Below are 18,796 nucleotides of genomic sequence, written 5' to 3' on the forward strand. Positions count from 1 at the left end.
TTCTCTTAAAATTATTATTTTTTGAATACTTTTTCTTCTGAATTTCTATTCCATGTCTTCTGTGTATGTTTATAGTGCTATATATACATTTGTAAATCACAAATTAAATCCGCTTATGTATAAAAACAAATGTTTTTTAGGAGCTCATATTCCTCCCTCTCTCTCTCTCTCTCTCTCTCTCTCTCTCTCTCTCTCTCTCTCTCTCTCTCTCTCTCAATTAATTTCATTTGTATTGTCAAAGCAATTGGACATACATACACATACATACATATACACTCACCTAAAGGATTATTAGGAACACCTGTTCAATTTCTCATTAATGCAATTATCTAATCAACCAATCACATGGCAGTTGCTTCAATGCATTTAGGGGTGTGGTCCTGGTCAAGACAATCTCCTGAACTCCAAACTGAATGTCTGAATGGGAATGAAAGGTGATTTAAGCAATTTTGAGCGTGGCATGGTTGTTGGTGCCAGACGGGGCGGTCTGAGTATTTCACAATCTGCTCAGTTACTGGGATTTTCACGCACAACCATTTCTAGGGTTTACAAGGAATGGTGTGAAAAGGGAAAAACATCCAGTATGCGGCAGTCCTGTGGGCGAAAATGCCTTGTTGATGCTAGAGCTCAGAGGAGAATGGGCCGACTCGATTCAAGCTGATAGAAGAGCAACTTTGACTGAAATAACCACTCGCTACAACCGAGGTATGCAGCAAAGCATTTGTGATGCCACAACACGTACAACCTTGAGGCGGATGGGCTACAACAGCAGAAGACCCCACTGGGTACCACTCATCTCCACTACAAATAGGAAAAAGAGGTGAGACATTCAGATGGTAGAGTCAGAATTTGGCGTAAACAGAATGAGAACATGGATCCATCATGTCTTGTTACCACTGTGCAGGCTGGTGGTGGTGGTGTAATGGTGTGGGGGATGTCTTCTTGGCACACTTTAGGCCCCTTAGTGCCAATTGGGCATCGTTTAAATGCTACGGCCTACCTGAGCATTGTTTCTGACCATGTCCATCCCTTTTTGACCACCATGTACCCATCCTCTGATGGCTACTTCCAGCAGGATAATGCACCATGTCACAAAGGTCGAATCATTTCAAATTGGTTTCTTGAACATGACAATGAGTTCACTGTACTAAACTGGCCCCCACAGTCACCAGATCTCAACCCAATAGAGCATCTTTGGGATGTGGTGGAACGGGAGCTTCGTGCCCTGGATGTGCATCCCACAAATCTCCATCAACTGCAAGATGCTATCCTATCAATATGGGCCAACATTTCTAAAGAATGCTTTCAGCACCTTGTTGAAGCAATGCCACGTAGAATTAAAGCAGTTCTGAAGGCGAAAGGGGGTCAAACACAGTATTAGAATGGTGTTCCTAATAATCCTTTAGGTGAGTTCATCGTAGCTCTTAATACTCTCTTTCTGTCTGGAGGAGATATAATTGAAGAATTGTACACGTACCCGGCTACTTTCAACACCCTTTCCTGCACTGATATTTTTCCCTCCATTTTTCTTTTTTTTTTTTTTTTTTTTGCTGGAAGTTCCGTCAATACCCGTCAGTCTTTAAGAGACATCATGCAGCCAGGCCTCTTGGCTTGTGGCCACACCGTCCTGAACGCGCCCGATCTCGTCAGATCTCGGAAACTAAACGGGGCAGGGCCTGGTCAGTACTTGGATGGGAGATCTCCTGGAAATACCAGGTGCTGCCAGCTTTTAACGTCTCCTGGGGAACTTCATCGTAGCTCTTAATACTCTCTTTCTGTCTGGAGAAGACATAATTGAAGAATTGTACACGTACCCGGCTACTTTCAACACCCTTTCCTGCACTGATATTTTTCCCTCCATTTTTCTTTATCCATTTTTTTTTTGCTGGAAGTTCCGTCAATACCCGCCAACCTTTAAGAGACATCATGCAGCCAGGCATCTCGGCTTGCGGCCACACCGTCCTGAAGACGCAAGATCTCGTCAGATCTCGGAAGAAAAACTGGGCAGGGCCTGGTCAGTAATTGGATGGGTGACCTCCTGGAAATACCAGGTGCTGAAAGCTTTTTACATCTCCTGGGTAACTTCAGCGTAGCTCTTAATACTCTCATTCAGTCTGGAGGAGATATAATTGAAGAATTGTACATGTACCCGGCTACTTTCAACAGCCTTTGCTGCACTGATATTTTTCCATCCATTTTTCTTTTTTTTTTTTTTTTTTTGCTGGAAGTTCCGTCAATACCCGCCAACCTTTAAGAGACATCATGCAGCCAGGCCTTTCGGCTTGTGGCCACACCGTCCTGAATGCGCCCGATCTCGTCAGATCTCGGAAGCTAAACGGGGCAGGGCCTGGTCAGTACTTGGATGGGAGAACTCCTAGAAATACCAGGTGCTGCAAGCTTTTTACGTCTCCTGGGTAACTTCATCGTAGCTCTTAATACTCTCTTTCTGTCTCCAGGAGATATAATTGAAGAATTGTACACGTACCCGGCTACTTTCAACACCCTTTGCTGCACTGGTATATTTCCCTCTATTTTTCTTTTTTTTTTTTGCTGGCAGTTCCGTCAATACCCGCCAGCCTTTAAGAGACATCATGCAGCCAAGCATCTCGGCTTGCGGCCACACCATCCTGAACTCGCCCGATCTCGTCAGATCTCGGAAGCTAAACGCGGCAGGACCTGGTCAGTACATGAATGTGAGACCTCCTGGAAATACCTAGTGCTGCAAGCTTTTACGTCTCCTGGGTAACTTTATCGTAGCTCTTAATACTCTCTCTCTGTCTGGAGGAGATATAATTGAAGTATTGTACACGTATCCAGCTACTGTCAACACCCTTTGCTGCACTGATATTTTTCCATCCATTTTTCTTTTTTCTTTTTTTCTTTTTTTTTTTTGCTGGAAGTTCCGTCAATACCCGCCAACCTTTAAGAGACATCATGCAGCCAGGCCTTTCGGCTTGTGGCCACACCGTCCTGAATGCGCCCGATCTCGTCAGATCTCGGAAGCTAAACGGGGCAGGGCCTGGTCAGTACTTGGATGGGAGACCTCCTAGAAATACCAGGTGCTGCAAGCTTTTTATGTCTCCTGGGTAACTTCATCATAGCTCTTAATACTCTCTTTCAGTCTGTAGGAGATATTATTGAAGAATTGTACACGTACCCGGCTACTTTCAAAACCTTTTGCTGCACTGATATTTTTCCCTCCATTTTTCTTTTTTCTTTTTTTTTTTGCTGGAAGTTCCGTCAATACCCGCCAGCCTTAAAGAGACATCATGCAGCTGGGCCTCTCGGCTTTCGGCCACACCGTCCTGAATGCGCATGATATAGTCAGATCTCGGAAGCTAAACGGGGCAGGACCTGGTCAGTACTTGAATGTGAGACCTCCTGGAAATACCAGGTGCTGCAAGCTTTTACGTCTCCTGGGTAACTTTATCGTAGCTCTTAATACTCTCTTTCAGTCTGCAGGAGATATAATTGAAGAATTGTACACGTACCCGGCTACTTTCAACACCCTTTCCTGCACTGATATTTTTCCTTCCATTTTTCTATTTTTTTTTTTTTTCTTTTTGCTGGAAGTTCCGTCAATACCCGCCAACCTTTAAGAGACATCATGCAGCCAGGCCTTTCGGCTTGTGGCCACACCGTCCTGAATGCGCCCGATCTCGTCAGACCTCGGAAGCTAAACGGGGCAGGGCCTGGTCAGTACTTGGATGGGAGACCTCCTAGAAATACCAGGTGCTGCAAGCTTTTTACGTCTCCTGGGTAACTTCATCGTAGCTCTTAATACTCTCTTTCTGTCTCCAGGAGATATAATTGAAGAATTGTACACGTACCCGGCTACTTTCAACACCCTTTGCTGCACTGGTATATTTCCCTCTATTTTTCTTTTTTTTTTTTGCTGGCAGTTCCGTCAATACCCGCCAGCCTTTAAGAGACATCATGCAGCCAGGCATCTCGGCTTGCGGCCACACCATCCTGAACGCGCCCGATCTCGTCAGATCTCGGAAGCTAAACGGGGCAGGACCTCGTCAGTACTTGGATGGGAGACCTCCTGGAAATACCAGGTGCTGCAAGGTTTTACGTCTCCTGGGTAACTTTATCGTAGCTCTTAATTCTCTCTTTCTGTCTGGAGGAGATATAATTGAAGAATTGTACACGTACCCGGCTACTTTCAACACCCTTTCCTGCACTGATATTTTTCCATCCATTTTTCTTTTTTTTTTTTTTTTTTGCATGAAGTTCCGTCAATACCCGCCAACCTTTAAGAGACATCATGCAGCGAGGCCTCTCGGCTTGCGGCCACACCGTCCTGAATGCCCCCGATCTCGTCAGATCTCGGAAGCTAAACGGGGCAGGGCCTGGTCAGTACTTGGATGGGAGACCTCCTGGAAATACCAGGTGCTGCAAGCTTTTTACGTCTCCTGGGTAACTTCATCGTAGCTCTTAATACTCTCTTTCTGTCTCCAGGAGATATAATTGAAGTATTGTACACGTACTAGGCTACTTTCAACACCCTTTGCTGCACTGATATTTTTCCCTCCATTTTTCTTTTTATTTTATTTTTTTGCTGGAAGTTCCGTCAATATCCGCCAGCCTTTAAGAGACATCATGCAGCCAGGCCTCTTGGCTTGTAGTCACACCGTCCTGAACGCGCCCGATCATATCAGATTTCGGAAGCTAAACGGGGCAGGGCCTGGTCAGTACTTGGATGTGTGACCTCCTGGAAATACCAGGTGCTGCAAGCTTTTTACGTCTCCTGGGTAACTTCATCGTAGCTCTTAAAACTCTCTTTCTGTCTCCAGGAGATATAATTGAAGAATTGTACACGTACCCGGCTACTTTCAACACCCTTTGCTGCACTGGTATATTTCCCTCTATTTTTCTTTTTTTTTTTTGCTGGCAGTTCCGTCAATACCCGCCAGCCTTTAAGAGACATCATGCAGCCAGTCATCTCGGCATGCGGCCACACCATCCTGAACGCGCCCGATCTCGTCAGATCTCGGAAGCTAAACGGGGCAGGACCTGGTCAGTACATGAATGTGAGACCTCCTTGAAATACCTCGTGCTGCAAGCTTTTACATCTCCTGGGTAACTTTATCGTAGCTCTTAATACTCTCTTTCAGTCTGGAGAAGATATTATTGAAGAATTGTACACGTACCCGGCTACTTTCAACAGCCTTTGCTGCACTGATATTTCTCCCTCCATTTTTTTTTTTTTTTTTTTTTTTTTGCTGGAAGTTCCGTCAATACCCACCAGCCTAAAGAGACATCATGCAGCCGGGCCTCTTGGCTTTCGGCCACACCGTCCTGAACGCGCCCGATATCGTCAGATCTCGGAAGGTAAAAGGGGCAGGGCCTGGTCAGTACTTGGATGGGTGACCTCCTAGAAATACCTGGTGCTGCAAGCTTTTTTGTCTCCTGGGTAACTTCATCGTAGCTCTTAGTACTCTCTTTCTGTCTGGAGGAGATATAATTGAAGTATTGTACACGTACACGGCTACTTTCAACAGCCTTTGCTGCACTGATATTTTTCCCTCCATTTTTCTTTTTTTTTTTTGCTGGAAGTTCGTCAATATCCGCCAACCTTTAAGAGACATCATGCAGCCAGGCCTCTCGGCTTGTGGCCACACCGTCCTGAATGCGCCCGATCTCGTAAGATCTCGGAAGCTAAACGGGGCAGGGCCTGGTCAGTACTTGGATGGCTGACCTCCTAGAAATACCAGGTGCTGCAAGCTTTTTACGTCTCCTGGGTAACTTCATCGTAGCTCTTAATACTCTCTTTCTGTCTGCAGGAGATATAATTGAAGAATTGTACACGTACCTGGCTACTTTCAATACCCTTTGCTGCACTGGTATTTCTCCCTCCATTTCTCTTTTTTTTTTTTTGCTGGATGTTCCGTCAAAACCCGCCAACCATTAAGAGACATCATGCAGCCCGGCCTCTTGGCTTGCAGCCACACCGTCCTGAACGCCCCCGATCTCATCAGATCTTGGAATTTAAACGGGGCAGGGCCTGGTCAGTACATGAATGTGAGACCTCCTGGAAATACCTGGTGCTTCAAGCTTTACGTCTCCTGGGTAACTTTATCGTAGCTCTTAATACTCTCTATCTGTCTCCAGGAGATATAATTGAAGAATTGTATACGTACCCGGCTACTTTCAACACCCTTTCCTGCACTGATATTTTTCCCTCCATTTTTCTATTTTTTTTTATTTTTTTTTGCTGGAAATTCCGTCAATACCCGCCAGACTTTAAGAGACATCATGCAGCCAGACATCTCGGCTTGCGGCCACACCATCCTGAACTCGCCCGATCTCGTCAGATCTTGGAAGCTAAACGGGGCAGGACCTGGTCGGTACATGAATGTGAGACCTCCTGGAAATACCTGGTGCTTCAAGCTTTTACGTCTCCTGGGTAACTTTATCGTAGCTCTTAATACTCTCTATCTGTCTGGAGGAGATATAATTGAAGTATTGTACACGTACCCAGCTACTGTCAACACCCTTTGCTGCACTGATATTTTTCCATCTATTTTTCTTTTTTTTTTTTTTTTTTGCTGGAAGTTCCGTCAATACCCGCCAACCTTTAAAAGACATCATGCAGCCAGGCCTCTTGGCTTGCGGCCACACCGTCCTGAATGCGCCCGATCTCGTCAGATCTCGGAAGCTAAACGGGGCAGGGCCTGGTCAGTACTTGGCTGTGTGACCTCCTGGAAATACCAGGTGCTGCAAGCTTTTTACGTCTCCTGGGTAACTTCATCGTAGCTCTTAAAACTCTCTTTCTGTCTCCAGGAGATATAATTGAAGAATGGTACACGTACCCGGCTACTTTCAACACCCTTTGCTGCACTGGTATATTTCCCTCTATTTTTCTTTTTTTTTTTTGCTGGCAGTTCCGTCAATACCCGCCAGCCTTTAAGAGACATCATGCAGCCAGGCATCTCGGCTTGCGGCCACACCATCCTGAACGCGCCCGATCTCGTAAGATCTCGAAAGCTAAACGGGGCAGGACCTGGTCAGTACTTGGATGGGAGACCTCCTGGAAATACCAGGTGCTGCAAGGTTTTACGTCTCCTGGGTAACTTTATCGTAGCTCTTAATTCTCTCTTTCTGTCTGGAGGAGATATAATTGAAGAATTGTACACGTACCCGGCTACTTTCAACACCCTTTGCTGCACTGATATTTTTCCCTCCATTTTTCTATTTTTTTTTTTTTTTTTTTTTGCTGGAAATTCCGTCAATACCCGCCATCCTTTAAGAGACATCATGCAGCCAGGCATCTCGGCTTGCGGCCACACCATACTGAACGCGCCCGATCTCGTCAGATCTCGGCAGCTAAACGGGGCAGGGTCTGGCCAGTACTTGGTTGGGTGACCTCCTGGAAATACCAGGTGCTGCAAGCTTTTTACGTCTCCTGGGTAACTTCATCGTAGCTCTTAATACTCTCTTTCAGTCTGGAGGAGATATTATTGAAGAATTGTACACGTACCCGGCTACTTTCAACAGCCTTTGCTGCACTGATATTTCTCCCTCCATTTTTCTTTTTTTTTTTTTTTTTTTGCTGGAAGTTCCGTCAATACCCACCAGCCTAAAGAGACATCATGCAGCCGGGCCTCTTGGCTTTCGGCCACACCGTCCTGAACGCGCCCGATATCGTCAGATCTCGGAAGGTAAAAGGGGCAGGGCCTGGTCAGTACTTGGATGGGTGACCTCCTGGAAATACCTGGTGCTGCAAGCTTTTTTGTCTCCTGGGTAACTTCATCGTAGCTCTTAGTACTCTCTTTCTGTCTGGATGAGATATAATTGAAGTATTGTACACGTACACGGCTACTTTCAACAGCCTTTGCTGCACTGATATTTTTCCCTCCATTTTTCTTTTTTTTTTTTGCTAGAAGTTCGTCAATATCCGCCAACCTTTAAGAGACATCATGCAACCAGGCCTCTCGGCTTGTGGCCACACCGTCCTGAATGCGCCCGATCTCGTAAGATCTCGGAAGGTAACAGGGGCAGGGCCTGGTCAGTACTTGGATGGGTGACCTCCTGGAAATACCTGGTGCTGCAAGCTTTTTTGTCTCCTGGGTAACTTCATCGTAGCTCTTAATACTCTCTTTCTGTCTGGAGGAGACATAATTGAAGTATTGTACACGTACCCAGCTACTGTCAACACCCTTTGCTGCACTGATATTTTTCCATCCATTTTTCTTTTTTTTTTTTTTTTTTTTTTTTGCTGGAAGTTCCGTCAATACCCGCCAACCTTTAAGAGACATCATGCAGCCAGGCTTCTCGGCTTGTGGCCACACCGTCCTGAATGCGCCCGATCTCGTAAGATCTCGGAAGCTAAACGGGGCAGGGCCTGGTCAGTACTTGGATGGCTGACCTCCTAGAAATACCAGGTGCTGCAAGCTTTTTACGTCTCCTGGGTAACTTCATCGTAGCTCTTAATACTCTCTTTCTGTCTGCAGGAGATATAATTGAAGAATTGTACACGTACCCGGCTACTTTCAACACCCTTTGCTGCACTGGTATTTCTTCCTCCATTTCTCTTTTTTTTTTTTGCTGGATGTTCCGTCAAAACCCGCCAACCATTAAGAGACATCATGCAGCCCGGCCTCTTGGCTTGCAGCCACACCGTCCTGAACGCCCCCGATCTCATCAGATCTTGGAATTTAAACGGGGCAGGGCCTGGTCAGTACTTGGATGGGTGACCTCCTGGAAATGCCAGGTGCTGCAAGCTTTTTACGTCTCCTGGGTAACTTCATCGTAGCTCTTAATACTCTCTTTCTGTCTTCAGGAGATATAATTGAAGAATTGTACACGTACCCGGCTACTTTCAACACCCTTTCCTGCACTGATATTTTTCCCTCCATTTTTCTATTTATTTTTTTTGCTGGAAATTCCGTCAATACCCGCCAGCCTTTAAGAGACATCATGCAGCCAGGCGTCTCGGCTTGTGGCCACACCGTCCTGAACGCGCCCGATCTCGTCAGATCTCGGAAGCTAAACGGGGCAGGGCCTGGTCAGTACTTGGATGGGAGACCTCCTAGAAATACCAGGTGCTGCAAGCCTTTTACGTCTCCTGGGTAACTTCATCGTAGCTCTTAATACTCTCTTTCTGTCTCCAGGAGATATAATTGAAGAATTGTACACGTACTAGGCTACTTTCAACACCCTTTGCTGCACTGATATTTTTCCCTCCATTTTTCTTTTTATTTTATTTTTTTGCTGGAAGTTCCGTCAATATCCGCCAGCCTTTAAGAGACATCATGCAGCCAGGCCTCTTGGCTTGTAGTCACACCGTCCTGAACGCGCCCGATCATATCAGATTTCGGAAGCTAAACGGGGCAGGGCCTGGTCAGTACTTGGATGTGTGACCTCCTGGAAATACCAGGTGCTGCAAGCTTTTTACGTCTCCTGGGTAACTTCATCGTAGCTCTTAAAACTCTCTTTCTGTCTCCAGGAGATATAATTGAAGAATTGTACACGTACCCGGCTACTTTCAACACCCTTTGCTGCACTGGTATATTTACCTCTATTTTTCTTTTTTTTTTTTGCTGGCAGTTCCGTCAATACCCGCCAGCCTTTAAGAGACATCATGCAGCCAGGCCTCTTGGCTTGCAGCCACACCATCCTGAACGCGCCCGATCTCGTCAGATCTCGGAAGCTAAACGGGGCAGGACCTGGTCAGTACATGAATGTGAGACCTCCTTGAAATACCTCGTGCTGCAAGCTTTTACGTCTCCTGGGTAACTTTATCGTAGCTCTTAATACTCTCTATCTGTCTGGAGGAGATATAATTGAAGAATTGTACATGTACCCGGCTACTTTCAACACCCTTTGCTGCACTGATATTTTTCCCTCCCTTTTTCTATTTTTTTTTTTTTTTTTTTTTGCTGGAAGTTCCGTCAATACTTGCCAGCCGTTAAGAGACATCATGTAGCCAGGTCTCTTGGCTTGCGGCCACACCGTCCTGAACGCGCCTGATCTCATCATATCTCGGAAGCTAAACGGGGCAGGGTCTGGCCAGTACTTGGTTGGGTGACCTCCTGGAAATACCAGGTGCTGCAAGCTTTTTACGTCTCCTGGGTAACTTCATCGTAGCTCTTAATACTCTCTTTCAGTCTGGAGGAGATATTATTGAAGAATTGTACACGTACCCGGCTACTTTCAAAACCCATTACTGGACTGATATTTTTCCCTCCATTTTTCTATTTCTTTTTTTTTTTTTTTTTTTTTGCTGGAAGTTCCGTCAATACCCGCCAGCCTTTTAGAGACATCATGCAGCCAGGCCTCTAGGTTTGCGGCCACACCGTCCTGAACGCGCCCGATCTCATCAGATCTCGGAAGCTAAACGGGGCAAGACCTGGTCAGTACTTGAATGTGAGACCTCCTGGAAATACCTGGTGCTGCAAGCTTTTACGTCTCCTGGGTAACTTTATCGTAGCTCTTAATACTCTCTTTCTGTCTGGAGGAGATATAATTGAAGTATTGTACACGTACCCAGCTACTGTCAACACCCTTTGCTGCACTGATATTTTTCCATCAATTTTTTTATTTTTATTATTATTTATTTTTTCTGCTTGAAGTTCCGTCAATACCCGCCAACCTTTAAGAGACATCATGCAGCCAGGCGTCTTGGCTTGCGGCCACACCGTCCTGAACGCGCCCGATCTCGTCAGATCTCGGAATTTAAACGGGGCAGGGCCTGGTCAGTACTTTTATGGGTGACCTTCTGGAAATACGAGGTGCTGCAAACTTTTTACGTCTCCTGGGTAACTTCATCGTAGCTCTTAATTCTCTCTTTCTGTCTGCAGGAGATATAATTGAAGAATTGTACACGTACCCGGCTACTTTCAACAGCCTTTGCTGCACTGATATTTTTCCGTCCATTTTTCTATTTTTTTTTTTTTTTTTTTGCTGGAAGTTCCGTCAATACCCGCCAGCCTTTAAGAGACATCATGCAGCCAGGCCTCTCGGCTTGCGGCCACACCGTCCTGAATGCGCCCGATCTCGTCAGATCTCGGAAGCTAAACGGGGCAGGGCCTGGTCAGTACTTGGATGGGAGACCTCCTAGAAATACCAGGTGCTGCAAGCTTTTTACGTCTCCTGGGTAACTTCATCGTAGCTCTTAATACTCTCTTTCTGTCTGCAGGAGATATAATTGAAGAATTGTACACGTACCCGGCTACTTTCAACACCCTTTGCTGCACTGGTATTTCTCCCTCCATTTCTCTTTTTTTTTTTTGCTGGATGTTCCGTCAAAACCCGCCAACCATTAAGAGACATCATGCAGCCCGGCCTCTTGGCTTGCAGCCACACCGTCCTGAACGCCCCCGATCTCATCAGATTTTGGAATTTAAACGGGGCAGGGCCTGGTCAGTACTTGGATGGGTGACCTCCTGGAAATGCCAGGTGCTGCAAGCTTTTTACGTCTCCTGGGTAACTTCATCGTAGCTCTTAATACTCTCTTTCTGTCTGGAGGAGATATAATTGAAGAATTGTACACGTACCCGGCTACTTTCAAAACCCATTACTGCACTGATATTTTTCCCTCCATTTTTCTATTTCTTTTTTTTTTTTTTTTTTTTTGCTGGAAGTTCCGTCAATACCCGCCAGCCATTAAGAGACATCATGCAGCCAGGCCTCTCGGCTTGCGGCCACACCGTCCTGAATGCGCCCGATCTCGTCAGATCTCGGAATTTAAACGGGGCAGGGCCTGGTCAGTACTTTTATGGGTGACCTTCTGGAAATACGAGGTGCTGCAAACTTTTTACTTCTCCTGGGTAACATCATCGTAGCTCTTAATTCTCTCTTTCTGTCTGGAGGAGATATAATTGAAGAATTGTACACGTACCCGGCTACTTTCAACAGCCTTTGCTGCACTGATATTTTTCCCTGCATTTTTCTTTTTTTTTTTTTTTTTTTTTGCAGGAAGTTCCGTCAATACCCGCCAGCCTTTAAGAGACATCATGCAGCCAGGCGTCTCGGCTTGCGGCCACACCATCCTGAACGCGCCCGATCTCGTCAGATCTCGGAAGCTAAACGGGGCAGTGCCTGGTCTGTACTTGGATGGGTGACCTCCTGGAAATACCAGGTGCTGCAAGCTTTTTACTTCTCCTGGGAAACTTTATCGTAGCTCTTAATACTCTCTTTCTGTCTGGAGGAGATATAATTGAAGTATTGTACACGTACCCGGCAACTTTCAACACCCTTTGCTGCACTGATATTTTTGCCTCCGTTTTTCTTTTTTTTTGCTGGAAATTCCGTCAATACCCGCCAGCCTTTAAGAGACATCATGCAGCCAGGCATCTTGGCTTGCTGCCACACCATCCTGAACGCGCCCGATCTCGTCAGATCTCGGAAGCTAAACGGGGTAGGACCTGGTCAGTACTTGAATGTGAGACCTCCTGGAAATACCTGGTGCTGCAAGCTTTTACGTCTCCTGGGTAACTTTATCGTAGCTCTTAATACTCTCTTTCAGTCTGGAGGAGATATAATTGAAGAATTGTACACGTACCCGGCTACTTTCAACACCCTTTCCTGCACTGATATTTTTCCCTCCATTTTTCTATTTTTTTTTTTTTTTTTTTATGCTGGAAATTCCGTCAATACCCGCCAGCCTTTAAGAGACATCATGCAGCCAGGCGTCTCGGCTTGTGGCCACACCGTCCTGAACACGCCCGATCTCGTCAGATCTCGGAAACTAAACGGGGCAGGACCTGGTCAGTACTTGGATGGGAGACCTCCTGGAAGTACCAGGTGCTGCAAGCTTTTTACGTCACCTGGGGAACTTCGTCGTAGCTTTTAATATTCTCTTTCTGTCTGGAGGAGATTTAATTGAAGAATTGTACACGTACCCGGCTACTTTCAACACCCTTTGCTGCACTGATATTTTTCCCGCCATTTTTATTTTTATTTTTTATTTTTTCTGGAAGTTCCATCAATATCCGCCAGCCTTTAAGAGACATCATGCAACCAGGCATCTCGGCTTGCGGACACACAGACCTGAACGCGCCCGATCTCGTCAGATCTCGGAAACGAAACGGGGCAGGACCTGGTCAGTACTTGGATGGGAGATCTCCTGGAAATACCAGGTGCTGCCAGCTTTTTACGTCTGCTGGGTAACTTTATCGTAGCTCTTGATACTCTCTTTCAGTCTGGAGGAGATATAATTGAAGTATTGTACACGTACCCGGTTACTTTCAACACCCTTTGCTGCACTGATATTTTTCCCTCCATTTTTCTTTTTTCTTCATTATTTTGCTGGAAGTTCCGTCAATATCCTCCAGCCTTTAAGAGACATCATGCAGCCAGGCCTCTTGGCATGCGGACACATTGTCCTGAATGCGCCCGATCTCATCAGATCTCGGAAGCTAAACGGGGCAGGGCCTGGTCAGTACTTGAATGTGAGAACTCGTGGAAATACCTGGTGCTGCAAGCTTTTTACGTCTCCTGGGTAACTTTATCATAGCTCTTCATTCTCTTTTTCTGTCTGGAGGAGATATAATTGAAGAATTGTACACGTACCCGGCTACTTTCAACACCCTTTGCTGCAGTGGTATTTTTCCCTCCATTTTTCTTTTTTCTTTTTTCTTTTGCTGGAAGTTCCGTCAATACCCTCCAGCCTTTAAGAGACATCATGCAGCCAGGCCTCTTGGCATGCGGACACATTGTCCTGAACGCGCCCGAACTCATCAGATCTCGGAAGCTAAACGGGGCAGGACCTGGTCAGTACTTGAATGTGAGACCTCCTAGAAAAACCTGGTGCTGCAAGCTTTTACGTCTCCTGGGTAACTTCATCGTAGCTCTTTATACTCTCTTTCTGTCTGGAGGAGATATAATTGAAGTATTGTACACGTACCCGGCTACTTTTAACACCCTTTGCTGCACTGATATTTTTCCCTCCATTTTTCTTTTTTCATTTTTTTTTGCTGGAAGTTCTGTCAATACCCTCCAGCCATTTAGAGACATCATGCAGCCAGGCCTCTCGGCTTGCGGCCACACCGTCCTGAACGCGCCCGAACTCGTCAGACCTTGGAAACTAAACGGGCCAGGGCCTGGTTAGTACTTGGATGGGTGACCTCCTGGAAATACCAGGTGATGCAAGCTTTTTACGTATCCTGTGTAACTTCATCGTAGCTCTTAATACTCTCTTTCAGTCTGGAGGAGATATAATTGAAGAATTGTACACGTACCGGGCTACTTTCAACACCCTTTGCTGCACTGATATTTTTCCCTCCGTTTTTCTTTTTTTTTTTTTTTTTGCTGGAAGTTCCATCAATACCCTCCAGCCTTTAAGAGACATCATACAGCCAGGCCTCTTGGCTTGCAACCACACCGTCCTGAACGCGCCCCATCTCGTCAGATCTCGGAAGCTAAACGGGGCAGGGCCTGGTCATTACTTGAATGTGGGACCTCCTGGAAATACCTGGTTCTGCAAGCTTTTTACGTCTCCTGGGTAACTTTATCGTAGCTCTTAATACTCTCTTTCTGTCTGGAGGAGATATAATTGAAGTATTGTACACGTACCTGGCTACTTTCAACATCCTTTGCTGCACTGATATTTTTCCCTCCGTTTTTCTTTTTTTTTTTTTTTGCTGGAAGTTCCGTCAATACCCGCCAACCATTAAGAGACATCATGCAGCCAGGCCTCTCGGCTTGTGTCCACACCGTCCTGAACGCGCTCGATCTCGTCAGATCGCGTAAGCTGAACGGGGCAGGTCCTGGTCAGTACTTGGATGGGTGACCTCCTGGAAATACCAGGTGCTGCAAGCTTTATACGTCTCTTGGGTAACTTCATCGTAGCTCGTAATACTCTTTCAGTCTGTAGGAGATATAATTGAAGTATTGTACACGTACCCGGCTACTTTCAACACCCTTTGCTGCACTGATATTTTTCCCTCCATTTTTCTTTTTTCTTTTTTTTTTTGCCGGAAGTTCTGTCAATACCCTCCAGCCTTTAAGAGACATCATGCAGCCAGCTCTCTAGGCTTGCGGCCACACTGACCTGAACGTGCCCGATCTTGTCAGATCTTGGAAGCTAAACGGGGCAGGGCCTGGTCAATACTTGGATGGGAGACCTCCTGGAAATACCTGGCGCTGCAAGCTTTTTAGTCTCCTGAGTAACTTCATTGTAGCTCTTAATACTCTCTTTCTGTCTGGAGGTGTTATAATTGAGGATTTGTCCACGTACCCGGCTACTTTCAACACCATTTGCTCCACTGGTATTTTTCCCTCCATTTTTCTTTTTTTTGCTGGAAGTTCCGTCAATACCCGCCAGCCTTTAAGAGACATCATGCAGCCAGGCTTTTTGGCTTGCGGCCACACCGTCCTGAACGCGCCCGATCTTGTCAGATCTAGGAAGCAAAACGTGGCAGGACCTGGCCAGTATTTGGATTGGTGACCTCCTGGAAAAACTAGGTACTGCAAGCTTTTTACGTCTCCTAGGTAACTTCATCGTAGCTCTTAATACTCTCTTTCTGTCAGGAGAAGATACAATTGAAGAAATGTACACGTACCCGGCAACTTTCAACACCCTTTGCTGCACTGATATTTTTCCCTCCATTTTTCTTTTTTCTTTTTTTTTTTTGCTGGAAGGTCCGTCAAAACCCGCCCGCCTTTAAGAGACATCATGCTGCCAGGCCTCTCGGCTTGCGGCCACGCCGTCCTGAACGCGACCGATCTCATCAGATCTCGGAAGCTAAACAGGGCAGGGCCTGGTCAGTACTTGGATGGGTGACCTCCTGGAAATACCAGGTGCTGCAAGCTTTATACGTCTCCTGGGTAACATCATCGTAGATCTTAATACTCTCTTTCTGTCTGGAGGAGATATAATTGAAGAAATGTACACGTACCCGGCTACTTTCAACACCCTTTGCTGAACTGATATTTTTCCCTCAATTTTTCTTTTTTTATTTGCTGGAAGTTCCGTCAACACCCGTCAGCCTTTAAGAGACATCATGCAGCCAGGCCTCTCGGCTTGCGGCTACACCGTCCTGGACGCACCCCGTCTCGTCAGATCTCGGAAGCTAAACGGGGCATGGCCTGGTCAGTACTTGGATGGGAGATCTCCTAGAAATACCAGGTGCTGCAAGCTTTTTACGTCTCCTGGGTAACTTCATCGTAGCTCTTAATACTCTCTTTCTGTCTGGAGGAGATATAATTGAAGAATTGTACACGTTCCCGGCTACTTTCAACACCCTTTCCTGCACTGTTATTTTTCCCTCCATTTTTTTATTTTTTTATTTTTTATTTTTTGCTGGAAATTCCGTCAATACCCGCCAGCCTTTAAGAGACATCATGCAGCCAGGCATCTCGGCTTGCGGCCACACCGTCCTGAACGTGCCCGATCTCGTCAGACCTTGGAAACTAAACGGGCCAGGGCCTGGTTAGTACTTGGATGGGTGACCTCCAGGAAATACCAGGTGATGCAAGCTTTTTACGTCTCCTGGGTAACTTCATCGTAGCTCTTAATACTCTTTATCTGTCTGGAGGAGATATAATTGAAGTATTGTACACTTTGTCTTAGGGACAGTCTGGCTAGCAGTGACTGAGTGGTTGACAGACGACAAGCAACGGAATGTACGTGCTCTGTGATGTCATAGCAGTCAGCTGAGAGAGGCTCGTGATGTCATCGCTGAGCTGTCTGTCTGTCTGTCTGTCTGTCTCTCTCTCTCTCTTTCTCTCTCTCTCTCTCTCTCTCTCTTCCTCTCAATTCAATTCATTTGTATTGTCAAAGCAATTGGACATACATACATACATATATATATATATATATATATATATATATATACATACATACATACATCCATACATGCTAGAAAGTCATTATAATGTTATCTTAAAGGCTAACTAAGCAGAACATATATCATTATAGAACAGAGTTCATAGGTCAACACATGGTTTTAGGGAACAGGCACGTAGGTCATACCGTTTGACAATGTCTCCAAGGTTCTCATCGTAAATAACAAACAGAAATCCAACTATCTTCTGGGCTGACCTTCTAGCTTGACCGTATCTTTCTTAAGTATACAAGAGAGAAAAACAGGTATTAGAGAAAGAATTTCTAACTTTCCTTCCACACTGAAAACATGGTGTGGAAAAGTGCTACATGATGATGAATGATGATGAAATATTACATCCATAGATAATGTAGTCCAACTGGTTCATGCTCCTCGGTTATTGGTGTCAATGGATCTCATTATCCTGAAACTTTCATGATCGAAACATGGAATATTGTTTGTCAGTTTCCATAAAATTATGCATTAAGAGTAATGCAACAGTCACTTATCATTTTGAGCAGCTGTATCAATTGATAATTAGATCTTTGTAATGAAATGAATAGACAGTGATCTCAGATGTAATGTGTGAATTGCATTTTGAAATGGTAATACTTTGATGTTAAGTTGTGTCATTTTAGTTCAATGAACAAATGATCTGAGGTTGATGTGTATTGTATCCAAGCAATTGTAAAAAAGTGTTAGAGTTTTGAAAAATGTGCATTTTGATCATCGGGTGTGAGTTTAGTGTCTAGAGTTTTGAAAAATGACATCAAGGTTCTGAAATGAGTGCCAAAGTGATTGTGAAAAAGTGTAATATCAGGGGACAGTGGCTATTAGTGATCTGGCCTTCCGTGGCCTCTGTATTAATGTAACAGGTCACATTGTATGTGTACACTGATACTTGATAGTATAATATAGTACAAGTAAAAAACATACATAGGTATCATAGAAGTATTTTGCAGAAATGATTATGGATAGTTATCAAAATGGAGAGGAAATGCTAAATCCAGTCTCCCCAGGCTGAGCTTCTATTGCTGCACCTGCTGGCCCCACTATATGGATAGAGCCACACCAAGTACAAGAGTCTCCCCATTGCTATTTATATCTCCCTATCCAGTCTTCTTTGTGTCAGGGTGGGGTGCCTATTCCCCTGCATGCTTTGAAACCTATAGCACCTGGGACGCACACTTGGGATCCGGTTCCTCTGCCCCTCACATACACATGAGGAATCCCAGGTGCTCAATACGTCATACTGTCTCTTTCATCTCATGTGTAAACTATGGACAAATACATGACTAAACGTGTTTAGTTGCTTTTCCCAGAATGCTTTGCGCCACGATATGCAAATAACGGGGACTATGATTGGCTCCCTGACATAACCCACACTGCGACTGATGCTACCCATTTCACTACCCAACAAAGACCCATAATATGCGTGTGTCTGTCTGTCTGTCTGTCTGTCTGTGTGTGAAAGTGTGTGTGTGTCTGTCTGTCTGTCTGTCATGTAACTTGCACATCTGTGAGGGCACCACTAATGCCGAAAGAGATGTACACATATTGTTTATTTTCCATATATATGTATGTATGTATGTATGCATGTCCAATTGCTTTGACAATACAAATGAATTGAATTGAGAGGGAGAGAGAGAGAGAGAGAGAGAGACAGACAGACAGACAGACAGAGAGACACACATACACACACACACACACACACACAGAGAGCCAGCCAGCCAGCCAGCCAGCTCAGCGATGACATGACGAGCCTCTCTCAGCTTACTGCTATGACAGCACAGAGCACATACATTCCGTTTAACAAATCGTTAAACAAAAAAGGTTATAAACACATTGACTACAATACCGGTTAGTAAGACGAAGGTGAGTCTATTGTTAGTATTATTAGTCAGACATTAAATAACTACGCAGGTTAGTATTTATGTCGGGTAACTTCTCGTTATATATATATCAGTCTCATTTACGTTTAGGTGCCGAGAAAGATCCTATTTGTTACCACAATTTCCCTT

General features: G+C 45.2%; 8 non-coding genes and 36 pseudogenes across 8 annotated transcripts; all 44 read left to right on the plus strand.

The window, feature by feature from the left end:
- Nucleotides 1-1,609: 1,609 nt before the first annotated feature.
- On the plus strand, nucleotides 1,610-1,728 carry LOC136736323 (uncharacterized; annotated as a pseudogene).
- Nucleotides 1,729-1,944: 216 nt separating this feature from the next.
- Nucleotides 1,945-2,063, plus strand: LOC136736583 (uncharacterized; annotated as a pseudogene).
- A 217-nt stretch (nucleotides 2,064-2,280) lies between these two features.
- Nucleotides 2,281-2,399, plus strand: LOC136736243 (uncharacterized; annotated as a pseudogene).
- Nucleotides 2,400-2,609: 210 nt separating this feature from the next.
- Nucleotides 2,610-2,728, plus strand: LOC136736606 (uncharacterized; annotated as a pseudogene).
- A 224-nt stretch (nucleotides 2,729-2,952) lies between these two features.
- Nucleotides 2,953-3,071, plus strand: LOC136736123 (5S ribosomal RNA). The gene has a single exon (XR_010811562.1). It is a non-coding gene; the product is annotated as a 5S ribosomal RNA (ribosomal RNA).
- Nucleotides 3,072-3,625: 554 nt separating this feature from the next.
- LOC136736148 (5S ribosomal RNA) lies at nucleotides 3,626-3,744 on the plus strand. The gene has a single exon (XR_010811586.1). It is a non-coding gene; the product is annotated as a 5S ribosomal RNA (ribosomal RNA).
- Nucleotides 3,745-3,954: 210 nt separating this feature from the next.
- LOC136736332 (uncharacterized) lies at nucleotides 3,955-4,073 on the plus strand (annotated as a pseudogene).
- A 215-nt stretch (nucleotides 4,074-4,288) lies between these two features.
- LOC136736059 (5S ribosomal RNA) lies at nucleotides 4,289-4,407 on the plus strand. The gene has a single exon (XR_010811533.1). It is a non-coding gene; the product is annotated as a 5S ribosomal RNA (ribosomal RNA).
- Nucleotides 4,408-4,623: 216 nt separating this feature from the next.
- Nucleotides 4,624-4,742, plus strand: LOC136736420 (uncharacterized; annotated as a pseudogene).
- A 210-nt stretch (nucleotides 4,743-4,952) lies between these two features.
- LOC136736621 (uncharacterized) lies at nucleotides 4,953-5,071 on the plus strand (annotated as a pseudogene).
- Nucleotides 5,072-5,286: 215 nt separating this feature from the next.
- Nucleotides 5,287-5,405, plus strand: LOC136736554 (uncharacterized; annotated as a pseudogene).
- Nucleotides 5,406-5,613: 208 nt separating this feature from the next.
- On the plus strand, nucleotides 5,614-5,732 carry LOC136736217 (uncharacterized; annotated as a pseudogene).
- A 211-nt stretch (nucleotides 5,733-5,943) lies between these two features.
- On the plus strand, nucleotides 5,944-6,062 carry LOC136736620 (uncharacterized; annotated as a pseudogene).
- Nucleotides 6,063-6,279: 217 nt separating this feature from the next.
- LOC136736045 (uncharacterized) lies at nucleotides 6,280-6,398 on the plus strand (annotated as a pseudogene).
- A 215-nt stretch (nucleotides 6,399-6,613) lies between these two features.
- Nucleotides 6,614-6,732, plus strand: LOC136736171 (5S ribosomal RNA). Its single transcript, XR_010811610.1, has one exon. It is a non-coding gene; the product is annotated as a 5S ribosomal RNA (ribosomal RNA).
- A 210-nt stretch (nucleotides 6,733-6,942) lies between these two features.
- On the plus strand, nucleotides 6,943-7,061 carry LOC136736288 (uncharacterized; annotated as a pseudogene).
- A 220-nt stretch (nucleotides 7,062-7,281) lies between these two features.
- LOC136736272 (uncharacterized) lies at nucleotides 7,282-7,400 on the plus strand (annotated as a pseudogene).
- Nucleotides 7,401-7,616: 216 nt separating this feature from the next.
- LOC136736497 (uncharacterized) lies at nucleotides 7,617-7,735 on the plus strand (annotated as a pseudogene).
- A 208-nt stretch (nucleotides 7,736-7,943) lies between these two features.
- LOC136736286 (uncharacterized) lies at nucleotides 7,944-8,062 on the plus strand (annotated as a pseudogene).
- A 221-nt stretch (nucleotides 8,063-8,283) lies between these two features.
- Nucleotides 8,284-8,402, plus strand: LOC136736219 (uncharacterized; annotated as a pseudogene).
- A 210-nt stretch (nucleotides 8,403-8,612) lies between these two features.
- LOC136736223 (uncharacterized) lies at nucleotides 8,613-8,731 on the plus strand (annotated as a pseudogene).
- Nucleotides 8,732-8,943: 212 nt separating this feature from the next.
- On the plus strand, nucleotides 8,944-9,062 carry LOC136736097 (5S ribosomal RNA). Its single transcript, XR_010811537.1, has one exon. It is a non-coding gene; the product is annotated as a 5S ribosomal RNA (ribosomal RNA).
- Nucleotides 9,063-9,278: 216 nt separating this feature from the next.
- Nucleotides 9,279-9,397, plus strand: LOC136736421 (uncharacterized; annotated as a pseudogene).
- Nucleotides 9,398-9,607: 210 nt separating this feature from the next.
- Nucleotides 9,608-9,726, plus strand: LOC136736577 (uncharacterized; annotated as a pseudogene).
- Nucleotides 9,727-9,946: 220 nt separating this feature from the next.
- On the plus strand, nucleotides 9,947-10,065 carry LOC136736356 (uncharacterized; annotated as a pseudogene).
- A 225-nt stretch (nucleotides 10,066-10,290) lies between these two features.
- Nucleotides 10,291-10,409, plus strand: LOC136736395 (uncharacterized; annotated as a pseudogene).
- A 223-nt stretch (nucleotides 10,410-10,632) lies between these two features.
- LOC136736442 (uncharacterized) lies at nucleotides 10,633-10,751 on the plus strand (annotated as a pseudogene).
- A 219-nt stretch (nucleotides 10,752-10,970) lies between these two features.
- On the plus strand, nucleotides 10,971-11,089 carry LOC136736377 (5S ribosomal RNA). The gene has a single exon (XR_010811664.1). It is a non-coding gene; the product is annotated as a 5S ribosomal RNA (ribosomal RNA).
- Nucleotides 11,090-11,299: 210 nt separating this feature from the next.
- Nucleotides 11,300-11,418, plus strand: LOC136736324 (uncharacterized; annotated as a pseudogene).
- Nucleotides 11,419-11,643: 225 nt separating this feature from the next.
- Nucleotides 11,644-11,762, plus strand: LOC136736438 (uncharacterized; annotated as a pseudogene).
- A 219-nt stretch (nucleotides 11,763-11,981) lies between these two features.
- LOC136736173 (5S ribosomal RNA) lies at nucleotides 11,982-12,100 on the plus strand. Its single transcript, XR_010811612.1, has one exon. It is a non-coding gene; the product is annotated as a 5S ribosomal RNA (ribosomal RNA).
- A 207-nt stretch (nucleotides 12,101-12,307) lies between these two features.
- Nucleotides 12,308-12,426, plus strand: LOC136736316 (uncharacterized; annotated as a pseudogene).
- A 220-nt stretch (nucleotides 12,427-12,646) lies between these two features.
- Nucleotides 12,647-12,765, plus strand: LOC136736275 (uncharacterized; annotated as a pseudogene).
- A 216-nt stretch (nucleotides 12,766-12,981) lies between these two features.
- On the plus strand, nucleotides 12,982-13,100 carry LOC136736039 (uncharacterized; annotated as a pseudogene).
- A 216-nt stretch (nucleotides 13,101-13,316) lies between these two features.
- LOC136736447 (uncharacterized) lies at nucleotides 13,317-13,435 on the plus strand (annotated as a pseudogene).
- A 216-nt stretch (nucleotides 13,436-13,651) lies between these two features.
- LOC136736043 (uncharacterized) lies at nucleotides 13,652-13,770 on the plus strand (annotated as a pseudogene).
- Nucleotides 13,771-13,984: 214 nt separating this feature from the next.
- Nucleotides 13,985-14,103, plus strand: LOC136736432 (uncharacterized; annotated as a pseudogene).
- Nucleotides 14,104-14,318: 215 nt separating this feature from the next.
- Nucleotides 14,319-14,437, plus strand: LOC136736056 (uncharacterized; annotated as a pseudogene).
- A 213-nt stretch (nucleotides 14,438-14,650) lies between these two features.
- LOC136736591 (uncharacterized) lies at nucleotides 14,651-14,769 on the plus strand (annotated as a pseudogene).
- Nucleotides 14,770-14,983: 214 nt separating this feature from the next.
- On the plus strand, nucleotides 14,984-15,102 carry LOC136736539 (uncharacterized; annotated as a pseudogene).
- A 205-nt stretch (nucleotides 15,103-15,307) lies between these two features.
- LOC136736060 (uncharacterized) lies at nucleotides 15,308-15,426 on the plus strand (annotated as a pseudogene).
- A 217-nt stretch (nucleotides 15,427-15,643) lies between these two features.
- Nucleotides 15,644-15,762, plus strand: LOC136736077 (5S ribosomal RNA). The gene has a single exon (XR_010811535.1). It is a non-coding gene; the product is annotated as a 5S ribosomal RNA (ribosomal RNA).
- A 209-nt stretch (nucleotides 15,763-15,971) lies between these two features.
- On the plus strand, nucleotides 15,972-16,090 carry LOC136736553 (uncharacterized; annotated as a pseudogene).
- A 221-nt stretch (nucleotides 16,091-16,311) lies between these two features.
- LOC136736326 (uncharacterized) lies at nucleotides 16,312-16,430 on the plus strand (annotated as a pseudogene).
- Nucleotides 16,431-18,796: the final 2,366 nt, after the last annotated feature.

This window comes from Amia ocellicauda, unplaced genomic scaffold (genome assembly GCF_036373705.1).
Source record: "Amia ocellicauda isolate fAmiCal2 unplaced genomic scaffold, fAmiCal2.hap1 HAP1_SCAFFOLD_46, whole genome shotgun sequence".
Lineage (NCBI taxonomy): Eukaryota > Metazoa > Chordata > Actinopteri > Amiiformes > Amiidae > Amia > Amia ocellicauda.